Source organism: Callospermophilus lateralis, chromosome 1 (assembly GCF_048772815.1).
Source record: "Callospermophilus lateralis isolate mCalLat2 chromosome 1, mCalLat2.hap1, whole genome shotgun sequence".
NCBI classification, from domain to species: domain Eukaryota; kingdom Metazoa; phylum Chordata; class Mammalia; order Rodentia; family Sciuridae; genus Callospermophilus; species Callospermophilus lateralis.
In genome coordinates, this window is record NC_135305.1 from 106,423,768 (window position 1) to 106,439,158 (window position 15,391).

Consider the following 15,391-nt stretch of genomic DNA (forward strand, 5'->3'; position numbering starts at 1 on the left):
GTAACTGTGTTTCTGTGACTGTGTTAAATTCTTTTGCCTTAAGCAATTGCATGCTAATGGTTTTGAAGGGTAACAGAATAGGTTACCCCAAAATATGCCACTTTGGCATCAAGATTATTTTGGACTGGAAGTCAGTTGGGCAGAGAGTATGAGAAAAGCTCCATGACTTCCCCCTGTGTTCCCTTCCTAATGAGAAGAATGAAGGTTGATCAACACAAATGACTTTGGACCAATATTCACTTGGAAGTGACAGCAGAGGACTCTGTATGGCAATCTTTACTAACCTGCCTATCTCTACCTTGTGTTTATTTGCCCACAACTTGGCGTCCCTAGAGGCTTAAGGTTCTTCTTTGTCTTGTCACTTGTCTAAAAATGTATTCTTATTGGTTTTTTTGTTGTTGAAGATGCCATACAAAAGCTAGAATTCTAAGCTACTTCCTGAGGAATCATCTGTTTCCTGGGTAACTCTCATGTATATTTAAGATACACGTTAATGAGCTTTTTTTTTTTTTTTTCCCCTCATTAACCTGTTTTTGTTACAGAGATTCCAACTAAGAACTCATAAGAGTAGAGAAAAATCTTTTTTTCCTCCACTACCGTTTGGTTTCAGAGTCAAATAAAGAAGGTTATATTGTAAAGAATAAAATTACTGGTTCCTCATGGATTTCCAGAGCATTGTTTTGTAAAACATTTTAGGCTTGATCTATTAAAAGTCCAACTTTGCAACTGTACAACATTTAATACATATTTCATGCAATTATTTTGCCACAAATGAACTCACTATAACTCTGAAAGCTTGTGTATATTTTTAAAGTATTCTATTGAGCTCTGAGAGGTCTTGATGGATCATAGAAGTTGTCTAAAAAATTACCAATGTCAATAAAATTAGATGGAAAAAGTTATTAAATTTGGGTCAAAAATCAGCTATAAATAATGGGCCAAAATGGACAACAATACTTTGTGTATATGCATATCCCTTTTGTGTCAGTAGCATGAGAGTTTGTTACAAAAGCAAACCAACAAACACAGCGTCTGCAGAGAATATAGTTTTTGTTTTGTTTTGTTTTGTTGGTGCTGAGGATTGAAGCCAGGTATGTTGTGCTGTACCTCTGAGCTCCATCCCCAGTCCTTTAAAGTTTTTATTTACAGAACAGGGTCTCACAAACTTGCCTAGACTGTCCTCCAACTTACTGTGTTACCGTACGAGGTAACCCAGCAAGAAAAGTCTAATGTAAGGGCAGAATGAAATGTTTATGTGGTCCCTTGTTTACAAAAAAACAAAACAAAACAAAAAAAAAAACAAAAACAAAGAAAGAAAGAAAGAAAGAAAGAAAGAAAGAAAGAAAAGAGAAGAAGAAGAAGAAGAAGAAGAAGAAGAAGAAGAAGAAGAAGAAGAAGAAGAAGAAGTAGTAGTAGTAGTAGTAGTAGTAGTATAAAATCTCAAATACATCTAGTAGAACAAAAAACATCCGTCATTATGTTTTTTATGGTTTTTTTTACAACATTTTTTGGAAGAGTTCAACATTATTGAGAACAACTAATTACCTATTGTTTTTTGTTTATCTCTTTTACTTTTCATAGTTGCATAAATTATCATAGTAATAGTTCCATTTTCTTTCAGTAAGTAGTGTGATTGCCCTTCCTTAGATACCTCTTCAGGTATTGTTTTCATTCAGGGCTTGTCTTCTCATTGAAATCTTTCTTTCTCAAGTTGAACACTGTTCTTTCTCCTAATGCTTGCCATCTTTTCATTTTTTGGTAGTTCTGCCCTTTCTTTCTCCTTTATTTTTGGGCAGTGCCTTGAGTTTGTCTTAAACATTTCCGAATCATTTTTTTGAAGGATCAGTTTTGCTTTTACTTTTTTGTCTGCTGTTGATCTGAGTGGCCTTTCATTCTTTCAACCTGACATTCATTCCAGTTCTCATTTTGCAATATGCCCACCCTTTCCTTGCTTATGGTTTTCTAATTCTCCTTCATCAATACCACTATTTCTTTATATTTTATACCTTATATTTTGATATTCAGAGCACATAGCAGGAAGGATCTTTTTCTTAATCTACATTAAGACTTTATGTATTCTGATTACTGAAATTTTGCATAGCTTGTAGTTCCAGCATGGTATTATAAATCTCTTTTCATTGATGTAGATCTTACTTAAAAAAATTTCACTGTAGTGTGACATATTGTTCATCTCTCTTTCATTGCTACTACCACTTCCAATTTTTATCTTTTCAATGAGAGCTTGAAAATATTTTGCTTGTGCATATCAGACCTTTAACTTGAAAGTTGGAACAGTTGCAAAACCTTTTTGTCCTTTTTTTTTTTTTTTTGATGTACAGTGATCAAAGCTGAATACTTTAAAAAATAAAATTGAGTACTTATAATTAGGTTCTTCACATTACCCAGATATTCTTCTTAGTCATTTATAATAATTCATTCATAATGGTCCTGTAACATGGGTTTAGTCATTACCCAAATTGTTGAGATGAGACAACTGTGGTAGAGAGAGACTAGACAATCTAAGAATGCATAGAGTTACTGGCAGAAGAAAGTTCAAGTCTGTAACATGTGGATCCTAAGCCCAGACATAAACCTAACCCCAGGCATAAACACTCCGTCAAGGCCTTTCTTTCATTTTAGGTATCTGTCACGAATTTCTGAACCTTTGCTTTGAATGTGGCCTTGTGTTCTGGACACCTGCTCCATGATCACTTGTATTTACTTCCTTGAATGCTAGGAGATTCAGATTCTCATGGTTAAGTCCCACTGGCCACTGGTTAGAGATATTCTGAATAACCCTGTAAAATTAGGGTGACAAGGAAGTTTATTTCTTTATCATACTCCTCCATAGGACTATTTGCTTTTATAAATTATCATATTAATATTTGCATATTCTTGAATTGTCCTTCCTTAGATACCTCTTCAGGTATTTTTTTTTTAAATCTGTTCTTTGTCTTCTCATTGATATCTTTTCTTCTTAGGCTCAACACTTTTCGTCCTCCTCAGTACTCATTTCATGCCCCATGTTTCAGAAGTCCTCAAAGTTTCTGAATGTGAGGATGACAATGCAACTCCATTTAATTTGTTCTGTTGTTCTAAAACATTCAGACAACAGATGTGACAGTGGCATCCATCACAGCTCTCCTATCACCGCCCCCCCCCCCACACCATTATATTGACCCACATACACAAAACACCAACAACCTATATCATAGCTCTTGGAACATTGGCTCAGAGAATACTAAAAGGAGGAAGAATAGTAGCATTTGCTTGTACATGTCACATATCAGAAAATATTACTACTAAGACAATGTGCTAAAGACTTATTTGGAAGCAGAAGCACTGTTAAATGTTTTGCCAAAAAATTTTAAAAATCCACATTACAAATATACTTGAAGGGAATCATCAATGTAAATTATGAATTTCTGTAAAGAACATTTGAAGGTAAGTTTGCAAATGAGAAATACAAAAAACACAAAGTTCTAAAATGTGACCATTAGCAAAATGTTGATGGCTAGGGAATTGTTATGAGAGTTCATGGGAGCTGCCACATTTTGGGCAATGTATCTCTCCTTTTTTTTTTTTTTTTAAGATTTTGTGAGTAATTAGCATTAATTTCTCTTTAAATTTGTAGTAGAATTAAGAATTAAGACCTGGTCTTATTATTTTTTTCCTTTTGTAAATAGTTTTTTACTTATGCAATATTCCATTTGTTAAACATCTATTCAGATGCTTCTTCTTGAGTTAGACCCTGCAGTTTTTGCTTTTTGGTAATTTTTTCACTTTATTTACTTTATCTACTTTATTGGCATGCAATTGTACATAATACTTTTTAATGAAATTAACTAAATTAAATTTAAAATTAAATTTGAAATTTGTGCCTTTTGCTGTATGTCATTTTTATCTGGTTGAACAGAGTCTGCCTTTTGATTGGATTCAATTTAATGTTGTTTTTATTTATTTAATGTTACATCTAGTTGGATTTGTGTCTCTGTTGTACTTTCATTTTCTATAAGTATCATTTTATCTTTGTTCTTTTAGTTTTTTTTACTGCATGTTTTTGCATTAAGATTTTTTTGCATTAATATATCTAGGTTATCATTTCATTTAGTTGTTTTTTACAATATGGATTTTTGAGGCTTTTTTTGTGGTTACTCTAAAGTTTAACACATACATCATAAGTTTTCAGAATCTACTTCAGACTTATGATATCTAAATTCTAACATAATATTGACAAGCTATTCCTGTACATTTCTATATACCTTTTCCCTTTCTGTGATATTATTTTAATACATAATTACCACTATAGATGTTATAAACCCAAACATATATATGTTAATAATTAATACTTTATATAATCATGTTTTTATATACATATATATGTCGTTGATAGAGCTTTTTAAAATTTATTTATTTATATGTGGTGAAAAGAATCAAACCCAGTGCTTCACACATGCTAGGCAAGACCTCTACCACTGAGCTACAACCCCAGACCCCAAATATGTGTTTTTCAAAGAAGCCAAGAACAGAAAACAAGTACATATTTACAGCTCTTGTTATATTAACCTATTTAATTAACATTTCTATTTTTCTTTATTTGTTCCCTTGGATTCAGATTACCAACTGGACCCATTTAACCCAATATCGCATTGTTCTCAGTTTTGTTTTTTGTTGGCAAATAACATTTCTAATACTATAATTAAAAATAAATTAATATGCATATTGTTTTACACATTGTTTTAAAAATTGGACAAGAAAGGGGAATAAATATGTTTTTATAATTTTTTTATAATTATAAATCTTTTCATTTTTTGCACTTGATTTTAAATTACCATTAGGAGTCATTTGTTTCATTCTGAGAACTTCTTATAAGGTATGTTTGCTCACAAGAATAATTTCAGTTTTTACTTACCTGGCAACATCTTTATTCTATCATTATATCTGAAAGATAGATTTCCTGGATTTTAGATTCTGAGTTGGCATTTGGGAGGGAGTAGTGGTGTTTTTAAGTGCTTTGAACTCCACTGTTTTGACCTATATCCCTTCTGACAGTGGGGTCAAACTTAGTTTTCAGGGTTTCCTTTTAAATTAACTCATTTTTTTTCCTTTCTGTTTTTGAGATTTTTCTCATTGTTAGCATTTTCCTTATGATTTACCTGTTTATGAGTTACCTTCTTGGATTTTTTTTTTTTTTTTTTCCTGCTGGGGATTGAATCCAGGGCCTTTGGCATGGGAGACAAGCACTCTACCAACTGAGCTAGATCCCCAGCCCTGCTACTTCAAATCTGTTGAGCTTTTTCCATGTTTAGATTTGTGTTTATTAACAGATTTTTGACTGTTATTTATTTGAGTGTTTTGCCACCTCTTTCTGATGGCATGCTCTTATGTTAGTAACCTTAATTCACAACATCCCATTTTTTTCTGAAGTTCTATTTGTTTTTCTTCATTCTTTTTGATTTTTATTTTTCAGCTTATAGAAGTGCTATCAATATATCTTGAAGTGCACTAATTCCCTGTTTTTTTCCAATTCAATTAACTTTTGAGTCCCTCTAGTGAAATTTTCACTTGAGTTATGATTTTCAATATAAAATTTTCTTTTTCAATAATTTCTATCTCTTTATTGATATTCCTTTATTGATGACATATGATCATCATAATTTCTTTATTCTGTTGAGATTAGTTTTATTATTTTTTGAACATATTTGCATTGGATCTTTTGAAGTATTTTTCTGTTAACTCACATGTCTCTCTGTTTAATTTTACAAGCCATTTCTGGTGCCCTGTTTTTTGGTCTATGTGGGTCAGACTTTTCTGTTTCTTTTCATATTTCACAAATTTGTGTGGAAACTAGACATTTTATATAGTTGTTGTTGCGTATCTGAATATACCACCCCCCTTTGAGGATTGTGTTGGTTTTTACTTGTTTATTTTTCTTTAGTGATTGGTGGGATTCTTCTAGTGAAAATAATAATCTAGAGATTATTCTATCCTCTTGTCCCCACAGTGTGAATCCTGTAATGGATTTCCTCAATCATTGCAGTCTTGGGTATGGGCACAGTAACCCAGTCTTGAGAGCAGATTTAAGAGGCATTCTTTGAATATATCTTGAGACATCCTCCTATTAAGCTTCATTAATTGCTGGCTGATTGTTCTGTTGTTTCCAACATACATAGTTGGAAAACAATATCTCAAAAGAGTAAATTACATTTTTTATTTTTACTGATGTGAATATGGAAAATACTTTCTTTGTTCCTTTACTCTTTTGTACATGATTTTAGTATACCTGAGTGAATTATTTAGTGAAGACAAGTGAGATAAATAAAAAATGAAGGTTGTACTCCTGTCTCTGTTGCATATGTGTTATCACACTACAGACACTCCTCCTGGTTGGTTCCCTTTATTTAATGAAACAATGTGTGTAGTGTATGGCTTTTATGCGAGTCTCAAAATTTCATGTTCTAGATGCAGTCATATTTGCCCAGGGCAAAATATGTTGTCTCCATTTTATGTTGCAGTAAAGTATTTTGATAATTTCAGTTTACATGATTGAAGCACCCCATTATAACCACCTGACTCACCTTTGAAACTTCTCCAAATTAATTTTACATTTATAACTCATTTGAGTAGCTAATTTGGATTTCAAAACAAATTTATGTTAAATAGTAGTTTGCCATTACGCCTTCTGAACATCCAAGTGTTTCTATCTCAAAGCTATAAATAATATTAATGAATTGCTCCACATATTCAACAATGACATTAAAATATGGAAATTTTCTTAAAAGATTGTATAAATTTCAAAAATTTAATTAAGTTCAGTTACCATGTGTGGAATTATTAAATCCAATAGAGCTCTGTGCACATGTTAGATTAGGTAAAAGAGGTATAGCATTTAAAAAAGTGTGTGATATCACATATTTGCCAAAAAAAATCTCAAGTAAAATAATTTATGCACACATGGCACAGGGAAATGGTAAGTAGGTAATAGTAGGAAAATGCACCATTTATTAACAATCTCAAGTTAACTGAGGTCTGTTGTGGGTGTAGCAATTTTCTCTACCTCATCATTGCAATCAATCACACCTGTTTTTTGTTTGTTTGTTTGTTTTCTGTACTAAGGTAGAGGCCAATCTCATCCCATGTTACCTTTCATATAATCCATTAAGTAGCCTCTTAAAAGGTTTTCCTGCTCATACCGTTTCACTTCCTCCAATTCAGTCTACATCTTGGAACACAGTAAAAATTAGTTTGAAAATCAAATCCACTTTTCAATTAGAATTGCATAATAGGAACTGGTTCTGGCCCTGCCTCTTCTCCAAACTTGTCTCCTGCCACTCCACCTGTGGGTACTCATTCTAGTTCTTGTCTTCAGGTTGTATTATTCCTTCTGACCAAACACTCTTCCCTCATTATGCTGAGTTCTTAAAGACACCAACGCCAATACCTCTACGACCATCAGGGTTATTACAGGCTCTTCACTTTATCCACAGTCAGTCTTTAACTCAACACAGCATTTTATTCTATAGAGTAAGTTTTATTAAACTTATTTATTGATTGAACTAACTATCTACTACCCATCTTTCCTCCCTACGGTGTCTACCTAGGCATCTGTTCTTATCTCTTGATGTCCACAATAACAAGAACATTGCCAGATATATATTCGATGCTAATTAATATTTGCTTGTATGAACAATAAACTTATTTCAATTCCCATATCATTTTTATTACTCTGATGTGCTTTATGTCTTTTTAGTGACTTCACCAATATTTTTGTGAAAACTAACTGAACTTTTTAAATTTTCGGAATAAATGAAATAACTTTTATTCTACCCTTGGCCTTAAGGTGCTGAGAAGGGTATTGAAAAATCCAGGGGAGTTGAAAGTACATTACCAGGATATTCCTCTGATGTTTGATAATATTTAAGTGTTAAAAAGAGCATATGTTGTATAAGTACAACCTTCTCCCTCAGTCTTTTCAAAACAAACAAAGCTGAAATTTCACCGCTGCAATATCTAGTTTACTGTGCTATTCCTGGATGATGCTTTTTGGCTCATAGTCTTTGGTGTGCACCAAAATCACAGATGAAACTTTAATCCAAAGAATCTGCCAGGTTACTAAGCCTTGAAAAAAACATAGAGGAAACTTGAATGCATAGTACTATGTGAAAAAAAAGTCAATCTGAATAAACTATACACAGCATGTTTCCAACTATATGATGCTTCAGAAAGACAAATGTATGGAGACAGTTAGAAGATCAGTGGGGTTATTGAGGAGAGAGAAATAGTTAGAGCATAGAGAGATTTGAGAGCAATGTGTGGTTCTGTATTGATGGGTTTGTGTCATCATGCATGTGTCCAAACTGAGAATGTACAAGAGTTTGACCTAAAGCAAACTATGGACTTTGAGTGATAATAGCATGTTTGTAGGTTTATTAATTTTAATAAATATGCCATTATAGTGCAGTGCCGCAGTCCGGCTGGGCAAATAACCTGGAGGTGACAAGCAATTTGAAGGTTGAAATGGGAACTGCTTTATTATGGAACAACAGTGGTATATATACCCAACTGATTACACACAGCTTGACTCAATTAGCATCATCCAGATACAGCAATCAGCCAATAAGGAATTCTCACCATCTTAATGGCTCGGTGGCGTTGCCTCACAAACCACTCCTCCTGGCAAACTTCCAGGCGCCATCTTGACTTGGTTGCGGCCCTCAACAGTGCAGGATGTCATGAATAGGAGGGGCTATGCAAGCATGGGGACAGGGAATATAGGGGGATTTCTCTATCTTGCTCTAAGCTTTGTGTGACTCCCAAAATTCTATGGTGTTTCATAAATATGAAAATAAAGTAAAAAACAGTTTTACAAAATTAAGGATGTATAGGAAAAAAGAAGGCAGAAGATGAAGGAGGAGAAGGAAGAGGAGGAAGAAAAGGAATAGGAGGAAAAGATTTCGGGATTCTCCTTGGGCTCCTCTTTTTTGCTCTATTCAGCTGTTTGGGGTGGAATCGGGACCTCTGTAGGTTGACCGTGCTGCAAAGGTGGATCCATGAACACAGGAAGTTGAGAAACTACCTTGTATGTGATCATAGCTTCTCCACCAGGGGTATACTAGAACTACAGATTCCCTGCTCAGCTAGACATGGTCAGAAATGCTGTTAACTGAATTCACACATATTGAGTGTGAATTGAATGTACTAAGTTACCTTCAATGACATTTCCAACCATAAAGTCTTAAAAACAGATGCACAAAATTCTGGAAAGATATATCTGAACACTTACTTAAATATAACTTCAGTGATACTGCTGTTAGGCATTATCAATTCTACAGGTTACTTTAGAAGTGTTTTTCCTTCTAAACCCCAAATTTCATTTTTGAAGAAAGGTACCCAGAAGATTTAAATTTAAATATGTTCCTAAGTCTCTACATGCATCAAACTACCTTGCTCAAGAATCTCTCCCTGATCCTTTCACTAATCATTTTAAAATTCTATGTCAGATTCCTGTTTCTTAGAAAGATTATACTTATGTACCAGTTATGTGAAGCAGAATAGTGAAATAAAACCATGAATCTGAATCTGGCAAATGCACTAAATTTCAAAATACTTAACTTTACTATTGGTAGAAAGTTTATGTTATTTGAGATTAGAAAAATCATAACAGTATCCATGAGATTTGTTGCTAGAAAGATATCCTATCGCTCTTTTCTAAGCTCAATCCTTGCCTTCAGATATTCCCCATAGGTAAATGTATGGTTAGTGTTTGATTTGGGACTGTGATTGCAGGCTCTGCTTATATTTATTTTCTGACTGTGCCTTAGAAACCTATAGATCGTTCTCAGTTACTTGTCTTACTGCTCTTCTGTCAGTTTAAACCTCCAATCTATATACATGTATTCTGCTTTTTCACATTCTGATAACTAAACATTTTTAGTAGGCTGCCTAGTGAACTGAAAAAGCAAGTTTTATTTATTTTTTTCCTGAAATAAGTATAATCTTTATTCCCTGAGTGAGGTTAAGCCTGATAGCAACTTTTATCTTCATTCCTTGAATTTTAATACTCTCAATATTAATTTCTGTTTTAGGGAATGAGGGAGGAAAGTAAGGTTTATTTGTTTGCTTGTTTGTTTGTTTGTTTGTGGTACTGGGGATGGAATCCAGGGGCACTTTATCGCCACATCCCTAGCCCTCTTTACAGGATCTTATTAAGTTACAAATATTTCCACAATGTTGGTGAGGCTGGTCTTGAATCTGTAATCCTCTTATCTCAGCTTTTCAAATTGCTGGGAATACAGACCTGCACACCATCCTTAAAGAAAATTTTTACCTGAATTACCTTTTTAAATCATAAAACATTAGACAAAGATATTGTTTTGGAGACAATAAATTAAATAGATTTAAAAATAAAAGCAATAAAAATAAAAGGAATGAAAATTGGGGCAGTAAGAAGGTAAAGAAGGTGGGAATAATCTGAAAAAGAAGAAACAATTTGATGGAGCTCAATTGTGATGAATAACTTTATGTGTCAATATCAAGGGTGATTTGGATGGTGCTTACATTTAAATCAGTGTGCGCTGGGTGAAGCAGAATGTTCATAATGTGAGTGGGCTTCATAGAATCATTTGAAAATGTGAATAAAGTGTGACCTCTCTGAGGAAGAGGTAATTCTCCAGAAAACTGCCTTTAGGTACTAAATCTGCAACAATTGCTGCTCTTTGTTCTGCATCAATACAAATTTGGAACTTCTTGACATTTACAATTAGGTAAGCAAATTCCCTACAATCACTCTCTCTGTCTCTTCATCTCTTCTTCCTACCCCATCCCTCTTCCTTACTCTGAATAATTTCTAGGGTTTCTGGACTTTAATTTATAATCTGATTAGATTTAAAGACACCAATGACTATTTCAGTAGAAAATGACTATTTTAGATTTAAAGACACCAATGATTATTTCAGTGATCTGGCAATAAAGAAGCATAAACTATCTCCATTCTTCTCATCACTTATAAAAAACAAGGATATGAGTGGCCATTTGCAGAAGACTAACTGGTTGCTCCATTGTCCCTGGACAATATGGAGACAGGAAAGCATGAGCTCAGGAACTTGAATTCCCAGCTTACATGCCATATAAATAACCCGTAGGAAGACTGATGAAGCTGGGAACACCAAGGCCCTGGATTCAGAGGTGTCCTCCTTGCCATTAAAAATAAAATCTCCACCTCTAATCGAAAAATCTCTCAACCTTCTTTCGGGGATATTAACCCTGGATTACCTGAAAAACACATAATGGCTTTCTCTGTGGCCCTTAATGATTGTCTTTATGACACACAGCTCCTTTTTTCTTCCAGACCCCTTACCAAGGTCAGGTACCAGCAGTACCAAAGGTAAAGTGCAGTATAACTTATGAAAAGGTGTCCTATATTCCAAAAGAATTGCTTACCATCATCAATGTATATAGACAGAAATTTGGAAAATATATACAGAAATGCATATTGGGAGGTTCCAGAAGACATGCCTTTCACCAGGGTTCTGAAAAATAAATTTGTGAGGTAGAATGTTTGAAGAGCTCGGTGACTGCTCTTCTCTGTAGGCCAGACCTTATAGTGGGAACTGCAGCCTCTGCATTTGGAAATCGAATGCAACTGGAGTAATTGAATCTTAGGGTGGTAGGGGACAAGTGGTGGCCCTCACATCCCAAAGGCCATGGTAATTGTAATGGGACAACAGTTGAAACAGCAATCTGAATGGTCTGACTCACATACATATGGCATTCCCTAGGGGGTACTTTGTTCCTAGAAACAAAAGAGGGAGAAAACTAAATTTTTTAAGATTTGTGTAAACCTAAGAGTTCAAGTCAAATAAACAAGTCTAACCTGAATCATGAAAACAAGGAGTTGAAAACTGAAAAATTTTCTAGACTTCAGCCAGGTTACAGATTCAGAACCCCTACATCTCCTTGAAGAAAAGTGCTAATAAACTATTAATATTTGTGTTGTTAAACTTTCCCCTAATCTTTCCCAAAGGGACTTAAATAAGGAATGAGTTAAAGGAAATAATCAGAACTCTGGGGGGACTACCAGATGTTATCTCTAAACTGACACTATTTCCAGGAGGTGCAGAAAGTCACTGTGGCCTACCAATCTGTCCACAGGCTTATGGAAGTCAAATGACCAATGGAATTTTAGCTCAGGTCTGTCTCACAGTGTATCCAGTGGGTTATTTCTCTTTTAGTGGTTATTTCCTCAGTTCCATGTTTCATGATAGGAATATATGTACTTCTGCTAAAGCAGAAGGATCGAAACTTCAGAGGCAGCCTCAGCAATTTAGCAAGGCTCTAACATGCAAAATCCTCACATTGGTTCCAGGACTGTGGAACGAAGACTGTTAAGGTGGAAATGGCAACATGGCCGGCACTAGAATTGCCTCTATGTAAAAAAGTAGTAAACCAAAAGCAATACTTCATCCCTAAAGCCATTGAAATGATGAATGCTATCAAAAAGGTCTTGAAAGATATAGGGGTGGTGATTCCCTTCACATTCACATTCATCTCTCCTCTTTGGCCCATGCAGAAGACAGATGGACTTTGGAGAATGACAGTAAGTTAATAAGATTTTCTGAGTGACTCCAATTGTAGCTGCTGTAACCAGATTTTCTGAACAAATGAATGCCTTTCCCCTGGTATTTCGCATGCAGCTATTGATCTGGCAAATACTCTTTTCTTCATGCTGATTTGTAAGATCCATCAGAAAGTTTGCTTTCATCTTGGCATGACCAGCAATAGACCTTCATTGTTCTACCTACCTTTGCAAGGATCTTGATTGCCTTTTTCCATTCCAAAAGATACCACACTGGTCCATTACATTGATAGCATTTTGCTGACTGTACTGAGTAAAAGAGAAATAACCACTCTAGACCTGTTCACATTTATAAGTCAGAGGTTAAGAAATAAATTTGACTAAAATGCAGGACCTTCTATTTCACTGACATTCTAAGAATCTAATGGTTTGGGGCATGTTGAGACTTCCCTGGTAAGATAAAGAATAACTAGTTCCCTCTCTGACTCCTGCTAAAACATCAAAAACACACAATGACCAGCTAAGATGCTACAAAATGTGTATTAAAAGAAAATTGTTATAAATACCACTACTGACCATACAACTAAAGAAATAAAAACCATAATAGTCATAACTATTTCTTTTTAATTTTGCTATGAAGAAGAGTATCTGAGTATATGTCTATCTACCATCATCATGCTCATTTGTTTCAATTTTGTTTTCTTCATTCCCTGTGATGTAATACATGGCACATTTATTTACCTGATAGGATTTTGTGTCATTAACTTTGCATCATTATATTAAAGTTGCAGGATATCAAGAAGAAAATTCAACATTAACAAAGACTTTTCATGCTTTGTTGGTTTGTTTGCAGATGGTTGTATCATGTTAGGGACAAGCATGTGCTTTGTTATTGTTCTTATTTGCACATCAAGTGTTATTTAAGATGATATACATCAATCTGGACATGGTGAGTTATGTCTGTAAGACTGGCCACTCAGAATGCTAAAGCAGGAGGATTGCAAGTTCAAAGGCAGCCTCAGCAACTTAGCAAGGCTCTAAGCAATTTATCAAGATCCTGTCTCAAAATTAAAAATAAAAAGGGCTGGAAATGTGGCTCAGTGGTTTAGTGTACCTGGGTTTAATCTCATATACAAAAAAAAAAAAAAAAAGCATATCAATGCCACATTGAAGTAGGCTCATATGGTTAGTTTTATGTCAATGTGCAGGGTGTCGAGGAATGTGATTAACATTTCAATTGGTGAACTTTGGTTTAAAGCAGATTGTCCTCCATAGGAGGCCTCCTCCCATCAGTTGAAGAGCTGAACAGAGCAAAAAGATCAGCCAGTCTCCCTTACTCTCCAGCAGAGTTCTCTCAGACTTTGTTCCTACCATGGTTTGCCCAGGTGTCATCTTTCATCCTGATACTGCATTGACCTACAGAGTTTGGAAACAACAGCCAGTTACATAGACAATAACTATCTATACATATAAATACATCCTTTGGGCTCTGTTTCTCTGTAGAACTTTACAACACCACCCCACAGCCTTTCAATCAACATCTGAGAATCTCTCAATGAGGGATATTTGAAGAACTCAGGTGATTCTAATATGTAGATGAATTTGAAACTTCTGAATTTTAACCCTGTAATGTGCATGTATAGTTTCAGAGAGTAAAACCTCTATTTTCAAACCAAAAGAACTGAAAGATTTTATAAGTATTTAACTCTTTTGTTAAACTCTTATGGTGACCATAAGACAGAAAGCACAGATGGGTTAAATAAAAATAAAGAAAGCCAGATTTCTGCTAACTGGAGCACTGCTGCCATAAATAGCAAGTGTTTGAAATCTATGGTTACAAATGTGTGTGTGTGTGTGTGTGTGTGTGTGTGTGTGTGTGTGTTTGCAAGACTATGATGAAAGCCAATTAAACATTAGCTAGGAATGAGATTGGGACTTCATGCTTTAAATGGATCAAATTTGAAATATGTCAAAACAGTCTCTGGTTTAATTAAATTTTATCCAGTAACATTTTTGCTGTTAGAAGCTTATGTGTAATGTTGTTAAAGGGAATTTTATTTTTTTATCAATAATTGGTTAAAGCAGGAACACTAACTAATAAATGCAGTCCTAAACATTATACTCTTGTTGACATTAAAGCATTGGATTCAATAGCAAAGAATACACCTAAGTTATATTACATGTGACTGTGCCAATCCTGAAACATGGCCTAAATTTGAATCATTGTCTTAAAAATTTTGTGCTAGTTTTATTTGAAGATAAGAAAATATATGTGAAATAAGGATCTTTTCTTCTAGTTTGTGTCCAAAGAAGAGTTGAATAGCAAAAAAAAATAGTAACATTTTTCTTATTTTTCGTCTTTAATGGGGCATGTTAGAGATCAAGTCAATTAAGACTGATGAAATCCATGTTTCTGTATACACTCTGTGGGAAATCTAAGAGTAATAACTTTCTAATTCTATGTTGAAAATAATAAAATCCTTTAAGCATTATAAATATTTTAAAGTCAGGGTCAGAATCTGTCAATCTGACGGTGTTATACTGCAGTGGAAATGTTTCAGGTGTGTGGAGTATACTGATGGCACATTGGAAATTTCACCTGCTTTACACATTAGTATAGACATTTCAGGAAATTAGTGAGAGGCTCTGGAAGAAAATTAAATATGTGATTCTCAAAATAGCACATTTTTCACCAAATGTTGATGCTAGGAGCAAAACTTGTTGAGAAAGCCAGTAAACAGTCAACCTTAAAAGTAAATATGGTTCTAGGAACCAAAGTGTGGCTGTCTTCTATGTATTTATATTTTGTAACAGAAC